This window comes from Sceloporus undulatus, chromosome 1, assembly GCF_019175285.1.
Source record: "Sceloporus undulatus isolate JIND9_A2432 ecotype Alabama chromosome 1, SceUnd_v1.1, whole genome shotgun sequence".
Taxonomy (NCBI): domain Eukaryota; kingdom Metazoa; phylum Chordata; class Lepidosauria; order Squamata; family Phrynosomatidae; genus Sceloporus; species Sceloporus undulatus.
Genome location: NC_056522.1, coordinates 146,817,231 through 146,827,398, shown reverse-complemented (window position 1 = coordinate 146,827,398; position 10,168 = coordinate 146,817,231).

The following is a 10,168-nucleotide window of genomic DNA, read 5'->3' as shown; positions in this document are numbered from 1 at the left end:
ATAGATTTGCATTAAATATGCATGTGCTAATTTATATGTATCGTTGCAAATTTGCAAATCAGTGCAAAGGTATAATTGCAAATTTGCTATGATTTAAATGAAAGAAAAATACAATTCACCAGAGTAGGGAAGACTGTAGCCTGGGGATCTGTCTGCATACTCTGTCTATTCTCCAGGAGCCAATGGGCAACTTCAAACCTTCCATTCTCCCACCTTCTTATATTGTTGCTGCATGCCTTCAGGATGTTCTGACTTATGCCAGTCCTAAGGCAATGGAGTTTTCTTGGCAAGATTTGTTCAGAAGAGATTTGCTATTGCTTTCCCCTGAGGCTGAGAATATGTGACTTGCTTAAGGTCACCCAGTGGGTTTCATGGCTCAGCTGGGAATCAAAACCTTGTCTCACTTGGGTGGGGAATATATGCTGCTCTCAACTCTGCACTCTCAGCAAGCCAACCCAGTTTTTGTTTAAAATTAAACATTTCTGCATTAGAGATAAGGGTGTGTGTGTGAGATTTTTCTTATCTCCTCCTCTAAAAGTAAAGGAAGTGCACAAAAGTCAAGGAAGAAAGATCAGTTGGGTACAACAAATATTCCCAGTAGTTGCTGTGCAATTTATGTGCTTTGACACTGAGACACCAGGTGCTTATTAGCTTCATTATTTCTACCTTGGAGACAAGGTGGGGAAAACAGATTTTTTTTAATTTCCTCCTCTAAAAATAAAAGGCTGCATTTCAATTTTTTCCTTTGATTATTTTTCTCCAAGTTTTATCCAGTGCTGATGGGTGGCTGCCTCTACAATTGCCTTCTACAATGTGGAAGATGTAAAATGGTGACTGCATTAGGGATGGGCATGCTTTTGGCAGTTCTTGGGTCACTTTTCTCTCCCAGGGCCTTCTAGGGCCTACTTTGACTACCAAAAAATGGGAAGACCCAGACATTGGATAGGAAGGTTTGTTGAACAGTACATGGGAATCCACAACCATTTAAAAAAAGTGAACTGCCTTATTTTTGCCAGGGAAATACTGATCTTTGGGAAGTGGACTGGGTCAGAATTATAAAAATGGGTACACATGATCCAAGACAGCTAAGCTGAACGTTTGAAAAAACAAAACAAAAAAAACCCTATCATACAAAAGCCCTTGATGGGGAAAAAGAGGCTTTGCTATAACCATAACTAGTGGTGAGTCCAACCCACTGTAGAACTATTAGATAATTTCTATTGTTTCAAGAAACTTCAATGAAATGCTCGGTCCAGCTTCTTTCCCCACAAGGAGGGTGGGAAAATTCAAGCATACTCATTTGCACATAGGTATAGTACTTCATACTTCCTAAACACACACATATGTAATATTATGTGATATATGATGATCAGGAAACAGGGGACTGTTGGGTGAGAGGCATCAGAAGAGCACCCAAGGCTGCATTTCATAAGCAGGAAGAAGTGTATATCTAACAGTGAATGAAAAATGAGACAAGCAGAGGGGAAATTGTCCATCAAAATGGGTGTTATATTGCAAAATAATAGTTTTTGAAAGGACTGAAGAGTAACGCTAGCATCTGAGTCACTACAAAACATTATAAAAAGTCTGGCCATTGGGAAATGAACAACAATAGTAACTGATGCGCTTAGTTCAACCCTTCTTCAACTCATAGGGCATCATATCTAACTGGGGAAGGATATATGTGACACCTCTGAAAAACATGACTATAGAGCTTTTAATTAATTGGCTAATAATGTTATCATCTCCCATACACACTCTTTCAAGTCCAAAAGAGACTGAAGTGTAACTGATAAGGAATCCCATTTCCACAAATGGTAAGCAACTAAAAGACTCTCAGTGCTCTAATATAAATCTGCAATATGAATTATGTATTTATTATTGCAGAGCCACGAGAGGAAATGTTACTAGAAGAAAATATTTCTTAATTCAAAGTAATTTCCTCCCATAAATTACTACAGAAGTTTGCTTATATATATAAAATTTATTCGGTCATTGACCAGCAAGTACAAATAACAGTCAAATCACAAAAGCCATAAATAAGCTTGCTTATAAAACTTCTAAATTGTACTAAAATTATACAGTTTGCTTATATTTGTTTACTCAAAAATAATCCCCCAGTGGGACTTACCATAATGTAAACTAAGTACCAGGCTACAACCTCAACTTCTTGAGAAGCGCTTGCTGGAGCCTTCCAAATTGCATCAAAATTGCATTTAAACCTGCAATAACCCTCCCTCTTGCTAATACCAACTTCATGACAGAGCTGAAACAATGGGAAACTATCATGATGTAAAAGCAAAGAACAGTAAGTAATTGCAAAATGTGTGTGTAGATATATAGGGGGGTTTTACACATATACACCATCCTTTAGTAATGTCACTGCATACTTTTCTGCACTACAGTGAGCAAGACAGCTGCATTTGCTAGTGACACCATTATTTTTCCAAGTGGTTCATATTATAAATTGCTACAGAAGGGCATTTCCAAACTGTCTTCCTAGCCAAAATGAGGGCTGGTGAAACTCAACATAGAAGCAACACTTTGATGTTCCCAGACAAGGCTTTTATGATCACCCTGCCTCATTTGCAGCATATGAGTGGTGGTCATCATTGTTGTTGTTGTTAACTACCTTCAAATTGACCCCAACTCATGGCAACCCCATGGATGAGACACCTCCAAGCCCCCCTGTCCTATACTGCTCTGTATAGGTCCTGCAAATTCAGGTCTGTGATTTCCCTGATTGAGTCTATCCATCTGGTGGGCAATCTTCCTCTCTTTCTACTTCCCTCAATTTAATGTCACCTGTTCCTTATTATTTATTTTTCCCAATTTCTCTTATTGCAGCTTCCACCTTGTTTTTTAGAATTTGGAATTTATCTCCATATGGTTCTTCATTCCATGTAGCATTCATTTTTTCATCTCTTTTTAATAACTCTTCTGTGTATTGCATCCAATGTCTTTTTATTTCTTCTTGTTCTTGTAGTATTTATTGTCACAGAATATCTCAACCCTTGGTTTGAATTTCCTTTGAGTTCCTGGATCTTGTGGAAGAGATCTCTCATTCTTTCTTTCTTTTTTGTTTTCTTATGTCTTTCTGCTTTGATAGCTGTAATGATTCTCTTTGTCTTTGTACGCTTGTCATTGTACAGTTGCATTTAGGATTCTGGTTTAGTTCCTATCTGCCTTTTCTTTAGCTTCTCTTTTTTCATTTATTGCTTGAAACATATCCTCTGTTATCCATTGTTCCTTTCTCTTTCTTCTCAGTTACCAAAAGTGTCTTTCTGCATTCTTCTTTTATTATGTCCTTAGTTTCTGCCCATAGTTCTTCTGGTTCTTGGTTGATTATGCTTAATAATGCAAATTTATTTCTTACATTATCAGTAAATTCTGTTGAGATATTGTTCAGATCATATTTTGGTATAATTTTGGTATATTTTGTTTATCATAGAGGTCCATAAATTGTCATCTTCCACTTGTCATCCTGTGTTTTTCCACATTTTCTTCCATCTTTTTTCTTTCTTTCCAGAAATACTCTGCTATGGGGGAAAATTAATAGTCCTACAATGTCTTCTGTGGTAATGCTAGGTACCTTCTGTTAAGCAGCACTCTAGGATTAAAATGTCATAAACTGGCTATAACCATCGAAGGCAAGGGGTCTTGCAGGTCACTCTGCAAAGGTTACTGAAAATGTCAGTGTGGTATCTCATGACAGTGGGGAGAAAGAAAAGCAGTATGCGGAAAAGCACTGAAATAAAATAAATATCATAATGACATTTATAAATCAATCATACATCCATGTTAAGAATACTGAGTGCATCTCCAGTTACCTCATCTTCCTCAAACTCAGAAGAAGATATGGGGAAAGGGCAACTAAAGTGAATAGGGGTAGGAAAGTGTCTTTCTTATTAAGCAAATCTTAAGGAAGCACAAAAGAAGGTTTTTCTTGTCTTTTTTGCCCGCCCCCCACCTGGAAAAAGCCCATGGGTGAAGCATGATATACAGAGAAAGGGTTGCATCATTATCAAATGAATCAAGTTTAGTTAACTGATGACACTGACTGGAAAGAGGTTCAGAAGAAAATTACCTTCTTAATGTAATAGCTAATTGTTATTATATTGCTATTGTATTTATTTATATCCCACCCTTTCCCCAAAACTGGGATTAATTGGCACTTTACATTCAGGGTTACATGATATGTCTATAGAAATTAGCACAGGAGGCCTTTTTAAAAAGTGTCTAGACAATTCATGAAAGACAGCTCTGCCAAAGATGATGATAACAGCCAAGAACTAGGATCCACAGTTACCATATCCCAGGTATGGGATATACCAACTGGATAGCCCTACCTCCATCATGCTCTGTTTGCATGCTCCCAAGGGTATCTGGGTAGCTGCTTTTGGAGTTAGAGAGAGAGGGCTAGTTTGATCCTCAAGGTAGTTTCTGTGTTATGGCTGAATAAAGTACAACTTAGAAGGAACCCTCAAATGCTACAAATCTAAATAAAGGCATTTCTATTATGATTGGTCATCATAGGTGCAGTGTTCAGATTGTTATGTCAAAATGCCATCCATTTTGTTCTGAAAAGAGACCTTTCATAACTTTGGATGTCTATGTTATTCACAGCAAATACAAAGATTTTATTCCCTAGATTTTGCTTTCCCTGTTAAACATTTTTCATAAAGATCTCATACTCAAAACATATTCATCAGGGGTAGAAGTAATGGCCATACAGTAAAGTACAATAACATTCAAAATCCACAAAACAGAGATACCTTTTTCGGGCTAACCAAAATGAACAAAACACGTTTTTAGCTTTCGACACTCCACTTCAGGCAAAGGCGTTAAAAATCATACAGGGGAAAGAAAAATATGAGGTTATTTAGAGTCATAGGCCTACATTTGGTCAATATGTTGTTGTTGTTCTCAGTTAATATGGTACAGAGGCTATTCCTCCCTTTTGGCCATGTGGGCTCTGGGAGACAAAGAATCATGAAGCCCAGAAAATAGATTCCGAACCCCATTAGCAACACAAAAAGATCCTTCCTTTGAAATCCAGGTCCTCTCTGTTCTTTGCAAGGCTACCAGTTCCCTTGTTAGGCAAAGAACATTGTATTTCTCAAGAAATTCACATACTCAGTAAGAAATGTGTGTATGAAAACTGAATTGTAAACTCTTAAGTAATTTAAATGCAGATGGCAGCATGCCCAGGAGTCTGGGGAAATGGAAGCATCCAAAACAATGGTTCTGCATCAAAAACAATAACTGCCAAACAGAATACTTTAGTTTAAGGTGACTTGAAGGCACACAACAAAAAATAACAAATCACTAACTAAACATTTTAGTCAGGTTTCTGAAAACACAGGCCGACATAGGCAGCTAGAATGGTATGTTATCGCCTTGTTTCTTCATATTTCTTAGATCTTCCCTGGTCTGCTGACATGCAATTTTCTCAACAGCTCCTCTCTATTGAATTTTTTGATGTGTCTTGATTGGGCCAGGAAAGAAAGTACTTTTCTTCTTCTTTCCAAAGAACCACATGCTATAGAAATCAAATTCTTATTAACTGAGGTTTTTTCCCCCTGAATTCATCCAATTGATAGTCTGCAAACCTATTAAAGAAAGGGTGAACATGTCTTTCCATTTCCTGTCAGCAGGAAGTAATCACTTTTCCCCCTTTGAAAATTGATAATATGCCTATGTGTATGACTATAAGCACACATCACTGAAAACACACAAAGACACTTAACTCATTAAGGAAAATTTGTAAAACATCACATTTAAGAAAGTATTTACCTTATGGAAAATGCATACCAAAATATGCACAAATTTCCATGCATGCAGGAAAAATGTCTCATGCCTTGGACAGGACAAGAACAGTAGAGAGATTTTGAGAAACATATTAAAAATGAAATATATTAAAAACATATTAAAAATGAAATTGCCAAAGTTTCACATTGCAGCCTAACCTCCTTGTGCTAATCATAGACATGTTTTTTTAACAGTTACAATGTTGGGGTGAGGTACATGAGGTACAACCCAGATAATTCACATGAACTCTTTGGGGTACTCAGATATTTGGCCTATATATTTAAATTATTAAGACCATTTGTGAGTGTGCATCATTGCAGTAAATTAAACTAGGATGTGTTTCTCCATGCAGTTTATCCATGCCCTCCCTCTGAGATTTTATCAAAGGAAAATACAATTTAATAAAGGAAGGCATATAGTGGAAATGAACCAAAGGGAGAAGAAAATTCATACATGGCTAACAGGCTGCTAAAACCAAAAACATGTCACACCACTTTCCAATAAACAAACAATAAGCACTTCATCCTGGAGGACAATTAATTCCACCCACAGTCCAATTTTGTGGCCAGACTGTCTTGTTCTACTGAGTATCATCTTAAAACATAATAATAGTAATTAGTCAATAGATGGCTTCCAAATACTTGAGACTTCAGCTCAGTAGTTTCATATCTCTTTTATTCCACAGAGTTCCAGAACTAACGCGTGGTTTGTAAATGAGAGGCGTGAATCTTTAGCTATAGTTAAATCTCTCTTTTTTCATTTCAATAAACTGAGCTTGACTTTTCTACAGGGTCAATCTGTCAAAGGAGATTTTAGAGAAAATGAGAGGCTCCAACAATGGCGCTCTTAGACGAAAGAGCCAAGTGAAAGCAAAATTCTATTGTACCACTCAGAGTCCAAAAAACTCTCTGACAAGCATTCATTCACATTTCAAAATGAATCCATCTTGGTGGTGCTTGGTGCAGGCATATATTCCATTGGACTGTATTCTGATGAATGCTTGAAAAAATATAACTGTAATAATGCAAATGCACAGATGCACCTATTTGTCTTTCTTATGTGCCAGTACTTTGACTGAAAGCTCCCCAGCCACTGCTGCCCCTTTTCCCTCATCTGCCCACTTTGGGAATCACTGTTCTATACTGTAGGGGAAAAAATGTAGTTTAGCACCATTTTTAAGTGCTGTAGCTCCATCCTATGGCATACTGGGATTTGTAGTTTTACAAGGTCTTTAGCCTTATCTGCCAAAGAGTGCTAGTGCCTCCCAAAACTGTAAATTCCAGGATTCTATAGAACTGAACCATGCCAGTTAAAGCAATGTCAAACCACATAATTTCTACACTTTAGATGCATCCTGTGTTGCATAACTTTATGGATACTTAGGTGTGTAGCAAGGTGCTATATAATCCTCAAAGTGAATTGTAAAGATATGTATCAGGGAACTGGCAAGAGTATCCCAATTTGCACTGGGCTCTATTGATGCACATTGGCATTCCCTAGTCAGTGTCCCAATGTGCATCCTGATGGTCCCAAAGAATAAAAGTCATTTTGCTGGCTTCCCTCCATAGTAACATCATGGCAACCTGTTACTGAATACAGACACTGAAAAACTGCTCAGTTCTATTTCTTGCACACATAAGTCAACTTACATAGATGTACATCCCAATGCTTATACTGAATTCCAGCCATTGAGTTCTATGTTAATTTCTCCTGTTATGCTTGGCACTAGAAAATATTTTCCCAAAACTTTCACACTTCTACAGTTGTGCTGCACAGAGAAAAGTCATTTTTCAAATATAATAAGTAATATGAAATATTATTTTAAAAAAGACCCTGTTTGGGTCTAACTAGACATGTAGGCAAGAAAAAGGTGTATTCCTAATCAACCTGTTTCCCATTCCAGAAAAAGAGACCTCCTTTAGACATGTGCTTTGACAATTCAGCCCATGATTAGCTTCCAATGACCAATCAATCACAAAACAAGGCATGCTAAATGGAAGAAAGGAAAATAATGTGACATGATAAATAGATGTCTTTCATCACTTGAGGGGGCGTATATTAAGTTCAGTTCTATACTTTTGCCACTCTCAGATTTTGCATTGATTTTTCAGATAAGCCAGTCCTCTACAATCTATCAAGTCCATTTGCTTCTAGACAGCCTAGTAAGGAATCCAGTGGAAAACCAGATTCAATTTGGCATCAGCTAGCAAAAAACAAACAAACAATTAATTCATACATTTTCTGGTGATGGGCAGAATAATAAAAATTGCTAGAATACTGATTTGTTTAAATGCATTTATAGTTCTTTTTATTATTCTGCCCATCACCAGAAAATGTATGAATTAATTCTTTTAGACTGTAAAAGAAAAAATTCCATTTTTTAAAACATGCCCCAATGAAAGTAGCAACTTCCACTTAAAAGATTTATAAGTAAAAGGTATTCTCCTGTATATATTCCTAACATTCAGGTTGTGTTGAAAGGGTTTTTTAAAAAGGTGGAGGTCAATGCAGAGCTATAAATGAATTTAAACAAATCAGTATCCTAGCAATTTTTGTGGAGGACTGGCTTGTCTGAAAAATCAATGCAAAATCTGAGTCTGGCAAAAGTATAGGATTGAACTTAATATACAGTTAGAAGTGCTACTCAAGTGATGAAAGACACCTATTTATCTTTTTTTTAAATTAACTTTATTTTTATTTTTTAAAAAGCATATCTGTACAAAATACAAAGCTAAATTAAAAAAAACAATCTGCATTTGACATCATTTCCCTTCATTCTTATGTTGTTATCTGTACATATTTTGTTATCTGTACACAAGGACCCACTGTACTATAAATTTGAATGATCAGCAGTTACGTGATCCTAAATCTAACTTACAATCTTGTACTGCACAGAATGCCAACCATGATCTCCCACCTTCAATCCAAAGGCTGTGGCAAAGATCCAGTGGGATACATCTATTAACGGAACTGAATCAAGGTGCGTACTCCCTACTGCCACCACAGACCCTTACACTAAGTTCCTTGGGGAAGAATTTACTTCAGTCTAAAAGATCTAGACTAACTTCAGTCATCCAGAGAGGCCTTTTCTACTGCTGCTCTGAAGGTATGGAATGACCTGCTAGAGGAGATCCGCCACATTTCTACTCTCACAGCCTTTAATAATGCTCTTAAGATAGATCTCTTCCAGCAGGCCTTCCCAACCTAGCTCCTCTCCCCCTATACTGTGATTTACATTGCTCTGTCCACCGATTCCCTTAATTTTAACACTATTGTATTGTATTGTTTTTAAATAGTGATTATTTAATTGTAATTTTAATACTGGGATGGGGGGTTGGCAGGGGGCTAATTTTTAACTTTATTGTATTTTCTATGTATTTTTATTGTTGTAACCCACCCAGATTCCTTGTGATTGGGGGGCTATACATAAATCATTTATTATTAGTAGTAGTATTAGTATTATTATATGCCCCTCGTACATGAAAAACTGTTCCCGAGAACCAATTTCTGGGCGGTTGTGGGGGCAGAAGAGGGGCAGAAATTTCTGTCAGAGAAGCATTACAATACCAGCACAACATGGTTTTAGGCTCATTCCAGCATTTCCACATTTTATCATCTTAATATTCTGTAAATGATTTTGGCCTCAAAATTATATCTACTGTATCATAATTGCCTAATTGTTACAAATTCCTTCCATAATCCTCCTGACTAAATGAAGAACTATTATCCAGCATAGCTGAAGTTCATGTCCCTTCTTATCATGTAGCATTTATACAAAAGTTAATCACTCTCTTTTAATAGCAGGCTTTTGCTAACTCAGCTTTCTTCCTCTTTTAGATACAGCTGTTCACTAATGTTTTGATTGCTTGAGAAAAGGTTAAGGGTTGGTTCCAGAAAAGCATCGCAGTAAAGACCAGTAAAAGAAACTCGAAGCCATTAAAAATCTCTTCTCCTTGGTAGCCAAGACTAAAGAAGAATTATCAAGGCTTCTGTCTTGAAACTATTGATATAGTGTGACAACTTGTGAAATGAAAAGCAAAATGGAACATGAAATGTCACATTGAGAGATACCCTCTAATGCTCATCCGATCCAAAAACATCACTGTCTGATCTTTAATGTGTCTATGGGCTTTAATGTACTTTTGTAAGTGTACCAGCCTTGAGGCAAAAGAAATACTCAAAGCAAATATGCTTGGTTAAGGAAGAAGGAATTTACTGCCAATCCAATTTAAAAAAAACAAAACAAAAAAGGCAAAAGGAAGCAATTTTCTAACTTGTCTCTATGAACAATAGCTTTTTCACAGAAGATACTTTAAAGATAGTCACTCTGAAAACAAATATACTGTACAAAGCATTT